At 53.8% G+C, this 18542-nt stretch overlaps 1 long non-coding RNA gene across 3 annotated transcripts; it reads right to left on the bottom strand.

Annotated features, from left to right (window-relative positions):
• Positions 1–238: 238 nt before the first annotated feature.
• LOC137219998 (uncharacterized) lies at positions 239–6036 on the bottom strand. Of its 3 annotated transcripts, XR_010941402.1 has the most exons (7): positions 5914–6036; positions 3367–3489; positions 3091–3201; positions 2799–2930; positions 2226–2359; positions 1622–1752; positions 482–1188 (listed from the first exon to the last, which is right to left on the bottom strand). It is a non-coding gene; the product is annotated as an uncharacterized lncRNA (long non-coding RNA). The 3 variants fall into 3 exon arrangements; XR_010941403.1 differs by lacking the exon at positions 5914–6036 and adding an exon at positions 4526–4684 and having other exon boundaries at positions 239–1188; positions 2799–3201; XR_010941401.1 differs by having other exon boundaries at positions 480–1188; positions 2799–3201.
• Between the last annotated feature and the right edge of the window lie 12506 nt (positions 6037–18542).

Here is an 18542-nt window from a genome sequence, read left to right as displayed (position 1 = left end):
GCCCTGCCTGGACCCCCTGCTCCCCTGCACTTGGTTCAGTCACAGCAGAGGTGGCCACACCCACACCCTCTGTGAGGTCAGTGTTCCACCCTCCTGCAGCCCCGCCCCCTCTCCGCAGGTTGCCATGAACTACAGAAGCTGCATCCTGAGGCCAGGGGGTTCCGAGGATGCCAAGGGAAGACACAATGGCCTTAAATGAGTCGCAGAGGCCTTAAGTGGGCTTGTGTGGTTGGGCTCACCTCTTATGTTTCAGTGAACTTTGTGAGAAGACAGGGCCTGGGAGCTGCATCCTCACAGTTGGGCTCCACAGTAAGATGTGTGCGACACACCTCAAACTGACCCAAAACATGGAGCAATACCAGCCATTTAGAGGTCTAAAAGAGAGCCGCTGCAGCTAGCCCACAGGTCCAAGAAAAATAAATTCTTATTTATGTAACTGAGTTTTGGGGAGATTTGTTCCAAAGCATTATCACAGCAAGAGCTGACTAATAGAACATCCTCCAAATCACTGCTATGTACATGGCTGCCACCATGCCTACATATAAGGCAATTGTGTCCTCAAACTTTGAGAACTCCTGAATTCTCGGTGCCTCTCCAACACAATGTACATGGCTAAACTTTCCCCAAATAACTTCACTAATGTACCACAAAGATCTCCCTAAACTTTTATTAAATGTAATGCAAAGTTCTTTCTATTCATTTTTTGTTTCTACGTAGTTAAAATGATTTTTATCAATCTAAAAGGATGGAAAATTGGAACAAAACATTTTGTGGATAGTTGTTATCCACAAAGGAAAATCACAAACAAAACAGGCATTACACTGAGTGTAGAGCACTAATGCCCTTGGTGTCTGTAAATGCCAAGTGAACAAAGGTTTGATCGCAGAAAGACTGAACGAACAGTGAGTCCTGTGCCCAGATGCTCAGCTGGCGCCCCGTACGTGGGGAAGTCACTGGGGCTTCCAGAGCCTCCACGGAGACTGGCAGCAGCCCCAGGTCCTCACAGTGAACAGCATCATGGGCCCCAAAGCCTCCCCTCTGGATCTAGCTGTTCTTGACGTTTCTCCTCAGTGGGGTGAGACCCTATATGCCCTTCTGTGTCTGACTTGTCTCGCCGACCATCGTGTCCTCAGGGTGCATCCACGTGGCATCAAGTGTCAGGGGTTCACCTCTTTGCATGCAGAAGGACTGAGAAAAGAAGAAAGAAAAGAGAGGAACGTTGCGCGCAAGTCTGGTGACAACTGGTGATGAGAACCCGAGGGAAGGCACTGTGACCGGGGGCGCCGGGCCCTGTGAGGCCCTGGGGTTGCTGCCAGTCTCCTTGGAGGCTCACCAACTCCCAGTCACTACCCCAAGTGGGGGGCCGCCAAATGGGCGTCTTTGCCAGGGACCCACTGCTCGTTCAGTCTTCCTGTGGCCAGCCCTTCGTCCTGAGAGCGATGCTCTCACAGGCCGCACGGGAGCGCGGGCAACAGTTTACTAAGCTGTGAAGCCATCACAACTGCCATTTGTTCGACCATTTCCGTCACCCCGAAAATGTCCCTCACGCCCTTGGCTATTAATCCGTCTCCTCGGCAGCCCCTGACAACCAGGGACTTACTTTCTGCCTCTGTGGATCTACCTTTTCTGGACGTTTCTCCTCAGTGTGGTCAGACCCTGTGTGTCCTTCTGTGTCTGACTTGTCTCGCCGACCATCGTGTCCTCAGGGTGCATCCAGGTGGCAGCGAGTGTCAGGGGTTCACCCTTTTCATGCTGAGGAACAGAAAAAAGATAAAAGAAAAGAATGGAACATTGCATGTAAGTCTGGTGACAGCTGGTGATGAGAACCAGAGGGAAGGCTCTGGGGCAGGGGGCGCCGTGCCCTGTGAGGCCCTGGGGCTGCTGCGAGTCTCTGAGGAGGCTCAGCAACTCCCAGTCACTACCCCAAGTGGGGAGCCATCAACTGAGAGTCTGGGCCCAGGACCCACTGCATGTTCAGTCTTCCTGCAGTCAGCCCTTCGTTCTGAGAGCGATGTTCTCACAGGCTACAACGGGAAGCATGGGGACAGTTTACTGAGCTGTGCAGCCCTCCCTACTGCCGTGCTTTGGATCATTTCCATGATCCAAAGCCGTGCTTTGGATCATTTCCATCACCCCCAAAATATCCCTCAGGCCCTTACCAATCACTGCATCCTCTCGCCAGCCCCTGACAACCAGGAACCCACTCTCTGCCTATGTGGATCTACCTGTTCTGGACGTTTCTCCTCAGTGGGGTCACACCCTGTGTGTCCTTCTGTGTCTGACTTCTCTCCCATAGCGTAGAAGTCTCAGGGTGCATCCAAGTGGCAGCGAGTGTCAGGGCTTCACCACTTTGCATGGCCTAGTGACGTAAAGCAGAGAAGATAAAAGAAAAGAACATTGCATGCAAGTCTGTTGACAGCCGGTGATGAGAAACAGAGGGGAGGCTCTGGGGATGGGCGCACCGTGCTCTGTGAGGTCCTGGGGCTGCTGCCAGTCTCCAGGGAGGCTCAGAAAGCCCCAGTGACTTCCCCACGTGGGGGGTGCCAGCTGAGTGTCTGGGCCCAGGAGCCACTGCTCATTCAGTCTTCGTGTGGTCAGCCCTTCTTCCTGAGAGCGATGCTCTCAAAGGCTGCACCGGTGTGTGGGGGACAGTTTACCAAGCTGTGCAGCCATCACTACTGCCATGTTTTGGACCATTTACGTCACCTCAAAAATGTCCCTCACGCCCTTAGCTATCACTCCGCCCCCACGGCAGCCCCTGACAACGAGGGACTTACTCTCTGACTCTGTGGATCTACCTGCTCTGTACGTTTCTCCTCAGTGGAGTCAGACCCTGCATGTCCTTTTGTTTCTGACGGCTCTCGCTGAGCATCATGTCCTCAGGGTGCATACACGTGGCAGCAAGTGTCAGGGCATCACCCCTTTGCGTGCTGAGGGACAGAGAAAAGATAAAAAAAAAGAATGGAACATTGCATGCGAGTCTGGTGACAGCCGGTGATGACAACCAGCGGGAAGGCCCTTGGGCCGGGTGCGCCATGAACTGTGAGGCCCTGGGGGTGCTGCCGGTCTCTGTGGAGGCTCCGCAAGTACCAGTGACTTCCCCATGTGGGCAGCACCAGCTCAGGGTCTGGGTCCAGGACTCACTGCGCATTCAGTCTTCCTGCAGTCAGCCCTTCATCCGGAGAGCGATGCTATTACAGGCTGCAACGGGGAGCATGGGGACAGTTTACTGAGCTGTGCAGCCATCTTTACTGCCGTGCTTTGGATCACTTCTGTCACCCCAAAATGTACCTCACACCCTTAGCTATCACTCCGTCCCCTCGCCAGCCCCTGACAACCAGGAACCCACTGACTATGTGGATCTACCTGTTCTTGAAGTTTCTCATCAGTGGTGTCACATCCTGTGTGTCCTTTTGTGTCTGACTTCTCTCGCTCAGCATCGTGTTCGCAGGGCACATCCACGTGGCAGCGAGTGTCAGTGCTTCACGCCTTTCCATGGCCCAGTGACATAAGGAAAAAAAGAGAAAAGAAAGGAACATTGCATGCAAGTCTGCTGACAGCCGATGATGCCACGGACGGATTGGAAGCGGGCAATGGCAAAACCCAAGAGCCTTGGGACGTGTAAGAGAGGTTGTAGGGTGGAAGATAGAAAGACATGCTATTCTCCGAAGCAATCATCGTAATCCAGGTGTAAAATAATAAATGGTAGACCTGGAGTAATGGCAACACAGATGGAAGGGTGGAGTATGAGAGACACTAGAAAGAAAAACGGTCAGGGCTTCACCATTGATTGGATACATTCATTTCTCCATTTAACACAGGTTATCAGTAACTGTGCTAGTCGCTGGGAACCAAGGGTAAGCAAAACAGTCATGATCCCTTCCTCACGGACCATATGGTAAACACCTATCTAAAACTGGATGTGAAATGTGATGAAGGCTATAAGCGAGAGGTACATGGTGTTATGTGAGCTATGGTAGGGGGATGTGATGAGTTGAGTAGGTAAGGGGATACCTTCTTGACAAAGTGACACCTGAGAAGACATGAGAAGGATGAGGAGGCATCAATCAGTTGCAAACTAAACAGAAGGACATTTCCTGCAGAGGGGCAGCATGGGCAATGTGCTGTTGTAAGTATGTAGGCCTGAAAGGAGGCCACTGTGGGCTGGAAGATTGAGAATGAAAGGAAGGAGGGGCAAGACGAGGCTGCAGATATCATGCTCCATCCTGCCCAGGGGATGCCCTGCCCTGCACACTAGCACACCCAGAGTGCCAGTGCACAGCAAGATGAGCTCTAGAATGCAAGTCAATGCTGCTTCTTTCACCAAGAAAGTCTTGCCTGGTAAACTAAACAGCATATCTAGTGGACATATGATTTACATTCTGAAGCAAGCTCCCCATCTTACGGAACGGCGACGGTTCTCAGGGGGCCGGTCAGGAGCCTCTCCGCGTGTATCCCAGGGACCCACCCGCCTGCGACCTTCGGCCGCCTCGCAGGAAGCTACAACGCCCAGTCCTATGGCTACCTGTGCAGCGAGGTGTACTCCGCGGACGCGTTCCACACACACTTCAAGTAGGAGGGTGGCCTGAGTGGCAAGGTGAGAGGCCGGCCTGCCGCGAAGACCAAGAAGGTGCTCTTTGGTCTGGGCCTAGATGCTTGTGCCGCCCCCCTGGGCATACCGGGCTCTGAGGGCCCTGCCTGGACCCCCTGCCCCCCTGCCCTTGGTTCAGTCACAGCAGAGGTGGCCACACCCACACCCTCTGTGACCTCCGCGTTCCACCCTCCTGCAGCCCCGCCCCCTCTCCACCAGTTGCCATGGACTACAGAAGCTGCATCCTGAGGCCAGGGGGTTCCCAGGATGCCAAGGGAAGACACCATGGCCTTAAATGAGTTGCAGAGGCCTTAAGTGGGCTTGTGTGGTTGGGCTCTACTGTTATGTTTCAGTGAACTTTGTGAGAAGACAGGGACCTGCAGCCTCACAATTGGGCTCCACAGTATGATGTGTGGGACAGACCTCAAACTGACCCACAACATGGAGCAATACCAGCCATCGAGAGGTCTACAAGAGAGCCGCTGCAGCTAGCCCACAGGTCCAAGAAAAATAAATTCTTATTTATGTAACTGAGTTTTGGGGAGATTTGTTCCAAAGCATTACCACAGCAAGAGCTGACTAATACAACATTCTCCAAATCACTGCTATGTCCATGGCTGCCACCATGCCTACATGTAAGGCAACTGTGTCCTCGAACTTTGAGAATTCTTGAATTCTCGGTGCCTCTCCAACACAATGTACGTAGCTAAGGTTTCCCCAGATAACTTCACTAATGTACCACAAAGATCCCCCTAAGCTTTTATTAAATGTAATGCAAAGTTCTTTCTATTCGTTTTCTGTTTCTACGTAGTTAAAATTATTTTCATCAATCTAAAAGGATGGAAAATTGGCACAAAACACTCTGTGGATAGTTGTTTTCCACAAAGGAAAATCACAAACGAAACAGGCATTTCACCGGCTGTAGAGCACTAACGCCCCCTAGTGCCTCTAAATGCCAAGTGAACAGAGGCACTTAATTAAATATCGAATCCCAGCTCTCTCCGCTTGAGAGGGAGAGCAAGCCATTCTCAAGTGGAGGAGGGATGTTTTCAGCAGCTATCTGCAACATTCTGTGGACCTGGCCACTGTGTAGCTGCAAAGAAACCTTTTGTCTGAGGAAACTAACTAAAGAAACTTGAAAGTGGAAAAAGAGAGAAAGAATGAGACAATACCCTTATCTTGGTGGCTCATTCACTTATTCGTTCATTTACCAAATATTCACTACGTGTAGAGTACTGTGCTGAAAACTGCACAGAACACAGAGATGTACCCCCATTCTCAGGGAGGTTAGATACCAGAGAGGAAGATAAGATGTAGATTACCTTACGGCAGTTCCGCATATGTCTTGTTAAACTGTTTACAGCTTCAGGGGAGAGAAGGGATCCACAAATCGCTTGGATTCTCAGTGAAGTCTTCGCAGAGAAGGAGGTGCAAAATAGATGGACTGGAAGAAACAAAAAAATTAACCTCGTGGGTAGATATGAAACGGAGCAGAGGTGCACAGATATTTAGACCCCGCTCTTCCTTGAAACGTCTAGAAAGTGAAACTGAAGCCAGATTACGGAGGGCCTTGAGTGTCAGTCTTAGGAGCTTGGCCGTATGGGGATGACAGCGGGTGCCACGGACGGCTCGGAAGAGGGCAAGGGCATAACCCAAGAGCCCTGGGAGGCGTGGGAGAGGTCGCAGCGAGGGAGGTAGAAAGGCATGCGATTCTCCGAAGCAGTCACCGTAACCCAGGTGTAAACTCATAAACGGTAGACGCGGAGTAAGGGCGACACAGATGGCAGGGAGGAGTACGAGGAACACTAGAAAGGAAAACGGTCAGGGCTTCACCAGGGATTGGGTGCATTCCTTTCTCTCCTCTAACAGAGGTTATCAGTAACCAGGCTAGTCGCTGGGAATCAAGAGTAAGCAAAACAGGCGTGATCTCTTCTTCCTCACGGACCACGGGGTAAACTTACCTACCTGAAACTGGATGTGAAAGGCGACGACGGCCATAAGCGAGAGGTGCGTGGTGTCACGTGAGCTACGGTAGGGGGACGTGATGAGTTGAGTAGGTAAGGGGACGCTTTCTTGACCAAGTGACACCTGAGAAGAGATGAGAAGGGTGAGGCAGCATCAGTCAGCTGCAAACTAAACAGAGGGACACTTCCTGCAGAGGGGCAGCACGGGCAATGCGCCGTTGTAAGTATGCAGGCCTGAGAGGAGGCCACCGTGGGCAGGATGATTGAGAATGAAAGGAAGGAGCTGCAGGACGAGGCCGCAGAGATCACGCTCCACCCTGCCCAGGGGATGCCCTGCCCTGCGGACTAGCACACCCAGAGAGAGCGTACCAGTGCACAGCCAGATGAGAAGCCTGCTCGAGAATGCAAGCCAACGCTGCTTCTTTCACCAAGAAAGTCTTGCCTGGTAAACTAAACAGCGTATCCATAGAGCGGACACGTGATTTACATTCTGAAGCAGGCGCCCCGCCTTACGGAACGGCGACGGTTCTCAGGGGGGCCGGGCGGGAGCCGCTCCGCGCGTCTGTGCCAGGGACCCACCCGCCTGCGGGACCTCCGGCCGCCCCGCAGGAAGCTACGACGCCCAGTCCCACGGCTACCTGTGCAGCGAGGTGTACTCCGCGGACGCGTGCCACACACACTTCAAGTGGGAGGGCGGCCTGAGTGGCAAGGCGAGAGGCCGGCCTGCCGTGGCAGACCAAGAAGGCGCTCTTCGGCCTGGGCCTAGGTGCTTGCGCCGCCCCCCTGGGCCTACCGGGCTCTGAGGGCCCTGCCCTGGACCCCCTGCCCCCCTGCCCTTGGTTCAGTCACAGCAGAGGTGGCCACACCCACACCCTCTGTGACCTCGGCGTTCCACCCTCCTGCAGCCCCGCCCGCCCCCCTCCGCCGGTTGCCCTGGGCTACGGAAGCTGCATCCTGGGGCCAGGGGGTTCCCAGGAGGCCAAGGGAAGACACGATGGCCTTCAATGAGTCCCAGAGGCCTTACGTGGCCTTGTGTGGTTGGGCTCACCTCTTACCTTCCAGTGAACTCTGCGAGAAGACGGGGACCTGCAGCCTCACAGTTGGGCTCCACGGTAAGGTGTGCGGGACAGACCTCAAACTGACCCACGGCATGGAGCAACACCCGCCATCGAGAGGTCTACAAGACAGCCGCTGCAGCTAGCCCACAGGTCCGAGAAAACTAGATTCTTCTTTACGTAAGTGAGTTTTGGGGAGGTTTGTTGCAAAGCATTATCACAGCAAGAGCCGACTAATACAACATTTCTCCAAATCACTGCCATGTCCACGGCTGCCACCGAGCCTACGTGTAAGGCAACTGTGTCCTCGAACTTTGAGAACTCCTGAATTCTCGGTGCCTCTCCAACACAATGTACGTGGCTAAGGTGTCCCCAGATAACTTCACTAACGTACCACCGAGACCGCCCTAAGCTTTTATTAAACGCAAAGCAACGCTCTTTCTATTCGTTTTCTGTTTCTACGTAGGTAAAATGCTTTCCGACAATCTAAAAGGATGGAAAATTGGCACAAAACACTCTGTGGATAGTTGTTTTTCACAAAGGAAAATCACAAACGAAACAGGCATTTCACCGGGTGTAGAGCACTAACGCCCCCTAGTGCCTCTAAATGCCAAGTGAACAGAGGCACTTAATTAAATATCGAATCCCAGCTCTCTCCGCTTGAGAGGGAGAGCAAGCCATTCTCAAGTGGAGGAGGGATGTTTTCAGCAGCTATCTGCAACATTCTGTGGACCTGGCCACTGTGTAGCTACAAAGAAACCTTTTGTCTGAAGAAACTAACTAAAGAAACTTGAAAGTGGAAAAAGCGAGAAAGAATAAGACAATACCCTTATCTTGGTGACTCATTCACTTATTCGTCCACTTACCAAAGCAAATATCCACTACGTGTAGAGAGTACTGTGCTGAAAACCGCACAGAACACGGAGACGTACCCCCACTCGCGGGGAGGTTAGATACCAGAGAGGGAGACAAGATGTAGATTACCTTACGGCAGTTCCGCACATGTCTTGTTAAACTGTTTACAGCTTCAGGGGAGAGAAGGGATCCACAAATCGCTTGGATTCTCAGTGAAGGCTTCGCAGAGAAGGAGGTGCAAAATAGGTGGACTGGAAGAAACAAAAAAATCAACCTCGTGGGTAGATATGAAACGGAGCAGAGGTGCACAGATATTTAGACCCCGTTCTTCCTTGAAACGTCTAGAAAGTGAAACTGAAGCCAGATTACGGAGGGCCTTGAGTGTCAGTCTTAGGAGCTTGGCCGTATGGGGATGACAGCGGGTGCCACGGACGGCTCGGAAGAGGGCAAGGGCATAACCCAAGAGCCCTGGGAGGCGTGGGAGAGGTCGCAGCGAGGGAGGTAGAAAGGCATGCGATTCTCCGAAGCAGTCACCGTAACCCAGGTGTAAACTCATAAACGGTAGACGCGGAGCAAGGGCGACACAGATGGCAGGGAGGAGTACGAGGGACACTAGAAAGGAAAACGGTCAGGGCTTCACCAGGGATTGGGTGCATTCCTTTCTCTCCTCTAACAGAGGTTATCAGTAACCGGGCTAGTCACTGGGAATCAAGAGTAAGCAAAACAGGCGTGATCTCTTCTTCCTCACGGACCACGGGGTAAACTTACCTACCTGAAACTGGATGTGAAAGGCGACGACGGCCATAAGCGAGAGGTGCGTGGTGTCACGTGAGCTACGGTAGGGGGACGTGATGAGTTGAGTAGGTAAGGGGACGCTTTCTTGACCAAGTGACACCTGAGAAGAGATGAGAAGGGTGAGGCAGCATCAGTCAGCTGCAAACTAAACAGAGGGACACTTCCTGCAGAGGGGCAGCACGGGCAATGCGCCGTTGTAAGTATGCAGGCCTGAGAGGAGGCCACCGTGGGCAGGATGATTGAGAATGAAAGGAAGGAGCTGCAGGACGAGGCCGCAGAGATCACGCTCCACCCTGCCCAGGGGATGCCCTGCCCTGCGGACTAGCACACCCAGAGAGAGCGTACCAGTGCACAGCCAGATGAGAAGCCTGCTCGAGAATGCAAGCCAACGCTGCTTCTTTCACCAAGAAAGTCTTGCCTGGTAAACTAAACAGCGTATCCATAGAGCGGACACGTGATTTACATTCTGAAGCAGGCGCCCCGCCTTACGGAACGGCGACGGTTCTCAGGGGGGCCGGGCGGGAGCCGCTCCGCGCGTCTGTGCCAGGGACCCACCCGCCTGCGGGACCTCCGGCCGCCCCGCAGGAAGCTACGACGCCCAGTCCCACGGCTACCTGTGCAGCGAGGTGTACTCCGCGGACGCGTGCCACACACACTTCAAGTGGGAGGGCGGCCTGAGTGGCAAGGCGAGAGGCCGGCCTGCCGTGGCAGACCAAGAAGGCGCTCTTCGGCCTGGGCCTAGGTGCTTGCGCCGCCCCCCTGGGCCTACCGGGCTCTGAGGGCCCTGCCCTGGACCCCCTGCCCCCCTGCCCTTGGTTCAGTCACAGCAGAGGTGGCCACACCCACACCCTCTGTGACCTCGGCGTTCCACCCTCCTGCAGCCCCGCCCGCCCCCCTCCGCCGGTTGCCCTGGGCTACGGAAGCTGCATCCTGGGGCCAGGGGGTTCCCAGGAGGCCAAGGGAAGACACGATGGCCTTCAATGAGTCCCAGAGGCCTTACGTGGCCTTGTGTGGTTGGGCTCACCTCTTACCTTCCAGTGAACTCTGCGAGAAGACGGGGACCTGCAGCCTCACAGTTGGGCTCCACGGTAAGGTGTGCGGGACAGACCTCAAACTGACCCACGGCATGGAGCAACACCCGCCATCGAGAGGTCTACAAGACAGCCGCTGCAGCTAGCCCACAGGTCCGAGAAAACTAGATTCTTCTTTACGTAAGTGAGTTTTGGGGAGGTTTGTTGCAAAGCATTATCACAGCAAGAGCCGACTAATACAACATTTCTCCAAATCACTGCCATGTCCACGGCTGCCACCGAGCCTACGTGTAAGGCAACTGTGTCCTCGAACTTTGAGAACTCCTGAATTCTCGGTGCCTCTCCAACACAATGTACGTGGCTAAGGTGTCCCCAGATAACTTCACTAACGTACCACCGAGACCGCCCTAAGCTTTTATTAAACGCAAAGCAACGCTCTTTCTATTCGTTTTCTGTTTCTACGTAGGTAAAATGCTCTCCGACAATCTAAAAGGATGGAAAATTGGCACAAAACACTCTGTGGATAGTTGTTTTCCACAAAGGAAAATCACAAACGAAACAGGCATTTCACCGGGTGTAGAGCACTAACGCCCCCTAGTGCCTCTAAATGCCAAGTGAACAGAGGCACTTAATTAAATATCGAATCCCAGCTCTCTCCGCTTGAGAGGGAGAGCAAGCCATTCTCAAGTGGAGGAGGGATGTTTTCAGCAGCTATCTGCAACATTCTGTGGACCTGGCCACTGTGTAGCTACAAAGAAACCTTTTGTCTGAAGAAACTAACTAAAGAAACTTGAAAGTGGAAAAAGCGAGAAAGAATAAGACAATACCCTTATCTTGGTGACTCATTCACTTATTCGTCCACTTACCAAAGCAAATATCCACTACGTGTAGAGAGTACTGTGCTGAAAACCGCACAGAACACGGAGACGTACCCCCACTCGCGGGGAGGTTAGATACCAGAGAGGGAGACAAGATGTAGATTACCTTACGGCAGTTCCGCACATGTCTTGTTAAACTGTTTACAGCTTCAGGGGAGAGAAGGGATCCACAAATCGCTTGGATTCTCAGTGAAGGCTTCGCAGAGAAGGAGGTGCAAAATAGGTGGACTGGAAGAAACAAAAAAATCAACCTCGTGGGTAGATATGAAACGGAGCAGAGGTGCACAGATATTTAGACCCCGTTCTTCCTTGAAACGTCTAGAAAGTGAAACTGAAGCCAGATTACGGAGGGCCTTGAGTGTCAGTCTTAGGAGCTTGGCCGTATGGGGATGACAGCGGGTGCCACGGACGGCTCGGAAGAGGGCAAGGGCATAACCCAAGAGCCCTGGGAGGCGTGGGAGAGGTCGCAGCGAGGGAGGTAGAAAGGCATGCGATTCTCCGAAGCAGTCACCGTAACCCAGGTGTAAACTCATAAATGGTAGACGCGGAGTAAGGGCGACACAGATGGCAGGGAGGAGTACGAGGGACACTAGAAAGGAAAACGGTCAGGGCTTCACCAGGGATTGGGTGCATTCCTTTCTCTCCTCTAACAGAGGTTATCAGTAACCGGGCTAGTCGCTGGGAATCAAGAGTAAGCAAAACAGGCGTGATCTCTTCTTCCTCACGGACCACGGGGTAAACTTACCTACCTGAAACTGGATGTGAAAGGCGACGACGGCCATAAGCGAGAGGTGCGTGGTGTCACGTGAGCTACGGTAGGGGGACGTGATGAGTTGAGTAGGTAAGGGGACGCTTTCTTGACCAAGTGACACCTGAGAAGAGATGAGAAGGGTGAGGCGGCATCAGTCAGCTGCAAACTAAACAGAGGGACACTTCCTGCAGAGGGGCAGCACGGGCAATGCGCCGTTGTAAGTATGCAGGCCTGAGAGGAGGCCACCGTGGGCAGGATGATTGAGAATGAAAGGAAGGAGCTGCAGGACGAGGCCGCAGAGATCACGCTCCACCCTGCCCAGGGGATGCCCTGCCCTGCGGACTAGCACACCCAGAGAGAGCGTACCAGTGCACAGCCAGATGAGAAGCCTGCTCGAGAATGCAAGCCAACGCTGCTTCTTTCACCAAGAAAGTCTTGCCTGGTAAACTAAACAGCGTATCCATAGAGCGGACACGTGATTTACATTCTGAAGCAGGCGCCCCGCCTTACGGAACGGCGACGGTTCTCAGGGGGGCCGGGCGGGAGCCGCTCCGCGCGTCTGTGCCAGGGACCCACCCGCCTGCGGGACCTCCGGCCGCCCCGCAGGAAGCTACGACGCCCAGTCCCACGGCTACCTGTGCAGCGAGGTGTACTCCGCGGACGCGTGCCACACACACTTCAAGTGGGAGGGCGGCCTGAGTGGCAAGGCGAGAGGCCGGCCTGCCGCGGCAGACCAAGAAGGCGCTCTTCGGCCTGGGCCTAGGTGCTTGCGCCGCCCCCCTGGGCCTACCGGGCTCTGAGGGCCCTGCCCTGGACCCCCTGCCCCCCTGCCCTTGGTTCAGTCACAGCAGAGGTGGCCACACCCACACCCTCTGTGACCTCGGCGTTCCACCCTCCTGCAGCCCCGCCCGCCCCCCTCCGCCGGTTGCCCTGGGCTACGGAAGCTGCATCCTGGGGCCAGGGGGTTCCCAGGAGGCCAAGGGAAGACACGATGGCCTTCAATGAGTCCCAGAGGCCTTACGTGGCCTTGTGTGGTTGGGCTCACCTCTTACCTTCCAGTGAACTCTGCGAGAAGACGGGGACCTGCAGCCTCACAGTTGGGCTCCACGGTAAGGTGTGCGGGACAGACCTCAAACTGACCCACGGCATGGACCAACACCCGCCATCGAGAGGTCTACAAGAGAGCCGCTGCAGCTAGCCCACAGGTCCGAGAAAACTAGATTCTTCTTTACGTAAGTGAGTTTTGGGGAGGTTTGTTGCAAAGCATTATCACAGCAAGAGCCGACTAATACAACATTCTCCAAATCACTGCCATGTCCACGGCTGCCACCGAGCCTACGTGTAAGGCAACTGTGTCCTCGAACTTTGAGAACTCCTGAATTCTCGGTGCCTCTCCAACACAATGTACGTGGCTAAGGTGTCCCCAGATAACTTCACTAACGTACCACCGAGACCGCCCTAAGCTTTTATTAAACGCAAAGCAACGCTCTTTCTATTCGTTTTCTGTTTCTACGTAGGTAAAATGCTCTCCGACAATCTAAAAGGATGGAAAATTGGCACAAAACACTCTGTGGATAGTTGTTTTTCACAAAGGAAAATCACAAACGAAACAGGCATTTCACCGGGTGTAGAGCACTAACGCCCCCTAGTGCCTCTAAATGCCAAGTGGACAGAGGCACTTAATTAAATATCGAATCCCAGCTCTCTCCGCTTGAGAGGGAGAGCAAGCCATTCTCAAGTGGAGGAGGGATGTTTTCAGCAGCTATCTGCAACATTCTGTGGACCTGGCCACTGTGTAGCTACAAAGAAACCTTTTGTCTGAGGAAACTAACTAAAGAAACTTGAAAGTGGAAAAAGCGAGAAAGAATGAGACAATACCCTTATCTTGGTGACTCATTCACTTATTCGTCCACTTACCAAAGCAAATATCCACTACGTGTAGAGAGTACTGTGCTGAAAACCGCACAGAACACGGAGACGTACCCCCATTCACAGGGAGGTTAGATACCAGAGAGGGAGACAAGATGTAGATTACCTTACGGCAGTTCCGCACATGTCTTGTTAAACTGTTTACAGCTTCAGGGGAGAGAAGGGATCCACAAATCGCTTGGATTCTCAGTGAAGTCTTCCCAGAGAAGGAGGTGCAAAATAGGTGGAGTGGAAGAAACAAAAAAATTAACCTCGTGGGTAGATATGAAACGGAGCAGAAGTGCACAGATATTTAGACCCCATTCTTCCTTGAAACGTCTAGAAAGTGAAACTGAAGCCAAATTACGGAGGGCCTTGAGTGTCAGTCTTAGGAGCTTGGCCGTATGGGGTTGACAGCGGGTGCCACGGACGGCTCGGAAGAGGGCAAGGGCATAACCCAAGAGCCCTGGGAGGCGTAGGAGAGGTCGCAGCGAGGGAGGTAGAAAGGCATGCGATTCTCCGAAGCAGTCACCGTAACCCAGGTGTAAACTCATAAACGGTAGACGCGGAGTAAGGGCGACACAGATGGCAGGGAGGAGTACGAGGGACACTAGAAAGGAAAACGGTCAGGGCTTCACCAGGGATTGGGTGCATTCCTTTCTCCCTCTAACAGAGGTTATCAGTAACCGGGCTAGTCGCTGGGAATCAAGAGTAAGCAAAACAGGCGTGATCTCTTCTTCCTCACGGACCACGGGGTACACTTACCTACCTGAAACTGGATGCGAAAGGCGACGACGGCCATAAGCGAGAGGTGCGTGGTGTCACGTGAGCTACGGTAGGGGGACGTGATGAGTTGAGTAGGTAAGGGGACGCTTTCTTGACCAAGTGACACCTGAGAAGAGATGAGAAGGGTGAGGCGGCATCAGTCAGCTGCAAACTAAACAGAGGGACACTTCCTGCAGAGGGGCAGCACGGGCAATGCGCCGTTGTAAGTATGCAGGCCTGAGAGGAGGCCACCGTGGGCAGGATGATTGAGAATGAAGGGAAGGAGCTGCAGGACGAGGCCGCAGAGATCACGCTCCACCCTGCCCAGGGGATGCCCTGCCCTGCGGACTAATACACCCAGAGAGAGAGTACCAGTGCACAGCCAGATGAGAAGCCTGCTCGAGAATGCAAGCCAACGCTGCTCCTTTCACCAAGAAAGTCTTGCCTGGTAAACTAAACAGCGTATCCATAGAGCGGACACGTGATTTACATTCTGAAGCAGGCGCCCCGCCTTACGGAACGGCGACGGTTCTCAGGGGGGCCGGGCGGGAGCCGCTCCGCGCGTCTGTGCCAGGGACCCACCCGCCTGCGGGACCTCCGGCCGCCCCGCAGGAAGCTACGACGCCCAGTCCCACGGCTACCTGTGCAGCGAGGTGTACTCCGCGGACGCGTGCCACACACACTTCAAGTGGGAGGGCGGCCTGAGTGGCAAGGCGAGAGGCCGGCCTGCCGCGGCAGACCAAGAAGGCGCTCTTCGGCCTGGGCCTAGGTGCTTGCGCCGCCCCCCTGGGCCTACCGGGCTCTGAGGGCCCTGCCCTGGACCCCCTGTCCCCCTGCCCTTGGTTCAGTCACAGCAGAGGTGGCCACACCCACACCCTCTGTGACCTCGGCGTTCCACCCTCCTGCAGCCCCGCCCGCCCCCCTCCGTCGGTTGCCCTGGGCTACGGAAGCTGCATCCTGGGGCCAGGGGGTTCCCAGGAGGCCAAGGGAAGACACGATGGCCTTCAATGAGTCCCAGAGGCCTTACGTGGCCTTGTGTGGTTGGGCTCACCTCTTACCTTCCAGTGAACTCTGCGAGAAGACGGGGACCTGCAGCCTCACAGTTGGGCTCCACGGTAAGGTGTGCGGGACAGACCTCAAACTGACCCACGGCATGGAGCAACACCCGCCATCGAGAGGTCTACAAGAGAGCCGCTGCAGCTAGCCCACAGGTCCGAGGAAACTAGATTCTTCTTTACGTAAGTGAGTTTTGGGGAGATTTGTTGCAAAGCATTATCACAGCAAGAGCCGACTAATACAACATTCTCCAAATCACTGCCATGTCCACGGCTGCCACGGAGCCTACGTGTAAGGCAACTATGTCCTCGAACTTTGAGAACTCCTGAATTCTCGGTGCCTCTCCAACACAATGTACGTGGCTAAGGTGTCCCCAGATAACTTCACTAACGTACCACCGAGACCGCCCTAAGCTTTTATTAAACGCAAAGCAACGCTCTTTCTATTCGTTTTCTGTTTCTACGTAGGTAAAATGCTCTCCGACAATCTAAAAGGATGGAAAATTGGCACAAAACACTCTGTGGATAGTTGTTTTCCACAAAGGAAAATCACAAACGAAACAGGCATTTCACCGGGTGTAGAGCACTAACGCCCCCTAGTGCCTCTAAATGCCAAGTGGACAGAGGCACTTAATTAAATATCGAATCCCAGCTCTCTCCGCTTGAGAGGGAGAGCAAGCCATTCTCAAGTGGAGGAGGGATGTTTTCAGCAGCTATCTGCAACATTCTGTGGACCTGGCCACTGTGTAGCTACAAAGAAACCTTTTGTCTGAGGAAACTAACTAAAGAAACTTGAAAGTGGAAAACGCGAGAAAGAATGAGACAATACCCTTATCTTGGTGACTCATTCACTTATTCGTCCACTTACCAAAGCAAATATCCACTACGTGTAGAGAGTACCGTGCTGAAAACCGCACAGAACACGGAGACGTACCCCCATTCGCAGGGAGGTTAGATACCAGAGAGGGAGACAAGATGTAGATTACCTTACGGCAGTTCCGCACATGTCTTGTTAAACTGTTTACAGCTTCAGGGGAGAGAAGGGATCCACAAATCGCTTGGATTCTCAGTGAAGTCTTCGCAGAGAAGGAGGTGCAAAATAGGTGGACTGGAAGAAACGAAAAAATTAACCTCGTGGGTAGATATGAAACGGAGCAGAGGTGCACAGATATTTAGACCCCGTTCTTCCTTGAAACGTCTAGAAAGTGAAACTGAAGCCAAATTACGGAGGGCCTTGAGTGTCAGTCTTAGGAGCTTGGCCGTATGGGGTTGACAGCGGGTGCCACGGACGGCTCGGAAGAGGGCAAGGGCATAACCCAAGAGCCCTGGGAGGCGTAGGAGAGGTCGCAGCGAGGGAGGTAGAAAGGCATGCGATTCTCCGAAGCAGTCACCATAACCCAGGTGTAAACTCATAAACGGTAGACGCGGAGAAAGGGCGACACAGATGGCAGGGAGGAGTACGAGGGACACTAGAAAGGAAAACGGTCAGGGCTTCACCAGGGATTGGGTGCATTCCTTTCTCCCTCTAACAGAGGTTATCAGTAACCGGGCTAGTCGCTGGGAATCAAGAGTAAGCAAAACAGGCGTGATCTCTTCTTCCTCACGGACCACGGGGTAAACTTACCTACCTGAAACTGGATGTGAAAGGCGACGACGGCCATAAGCGAGAGGTGCGTGGTGTCACGTGAGCTACGGTAGGGGGACGTGATGAGTTGAGTAGGTAAGGGGACGCTTTCTTGACCAAGTGACACCTGAGAAGAGATGAGAAGGGTGAGGCGGCATCAGTCAGCTGCAAACTAAACAGAGGGACACTTCCTGCAGAGGGGCAGCACGGGCAATGCGCCGTTGTAAGTATGCAGGCCTGAGAGGAGGCCACCGTGGGCTGGAAGATTGAGAATGAAAGGAAGGAGGGGCAAGACGAGGCTGCAGAAATCATGCTCCACCCTGCCCAGGGGATGCCCTGCCCTGCGGACTAGCGCACCCAGAGTGCCAGTGCACAGCCAGAAGAGAAGCCTGCTCTAGAATGCAAGTCAACGCTGCTTCTTTCACCAAGAAAGTATTGCCTGTTAAACTAAACAGCATATCTAGTGGACATATCATTTACATTCTGAAACAAGCTCCTTAACTTACGGAACGGCAACAGTTCTCAGGGGGTCGGTCAGGAGCCTCCCCGCGTGTGTCCCAGGGACCCACCTGCCTGCGACCTTCAGCTGCCTGGCAGGAAGCTAAGCGCCGACTCCTATGGCTATCTGTGCAGCGAGGTGTATTCCGCAGACACGTTCCGCACACACTTCAAGTCGGAGGGCGGACTCAGTGGCAAGGTGAGAGGCCGGCCTGCCGTGCAGACCAAGAAGGCGCTCTTTGTCCTGGGCCGAGATGCTCGTGCCACCTCCCTGGGCCTGCCGGGCTCTGAGGGCCCTGCCTGGACCCCCTGCTCCCCTGCACTTGGTTCAGTCACAGCAGAGGTGGCCACACCCACACCCTCTGTGAGGTCAGTGTTCCACCCTCCTGCAGCCCCGCCCCCTCTCCGCAGGTTGCCATGAACTACAGAAGCTGCATCCTGAGGCCAGGGGGTTCCGAGGATGCCAAGGGAAGACACGATGGCCTTAAATGAGTCGCAGAGGCCTTAAGTGGGCTTGTGTGGTTGGGCTCACCTCTTATGTTTCAGTGAACTTTGTGAGAAGACAGGGCCTGGGAGCTGCATCCTCACAGTTGGGCTCCACAGTAAGATGTGTGCGACACACCTCAAACTGACCCAAAACATGGAGCAATACCAGCCATTTAGAGGTCTAAAAGAGAGCCGCTGCAGCTAGCCCACAGGTCCAAGAAAAATAAATTCTTATTTATGTAACTGAGTTTTGGGGAGATTTGTTCCAAAGCATTATCACAGCAAG

This window comes from Pseudorca crassidens, chromosome 2 (genome assembly GCF_039906515.1).
Source record: "Pseudorca crassidens isolate mPseCra1 chromosome 2, mPseCra1.hap1, whole genome shotgun sequence".
Classification (NCBI taxonomy): domain Eukaryota; kingdom Metazoa; phylum Chordata; class Mammalia; order Artiodactyla; family Delphinidae; genus Pseudorca; species Pseudorca crassidens.
Note: the sequence above shows the minus strand (reverse complement) of the source record. Positions and strands in the feature narration are given on the sequence as shown.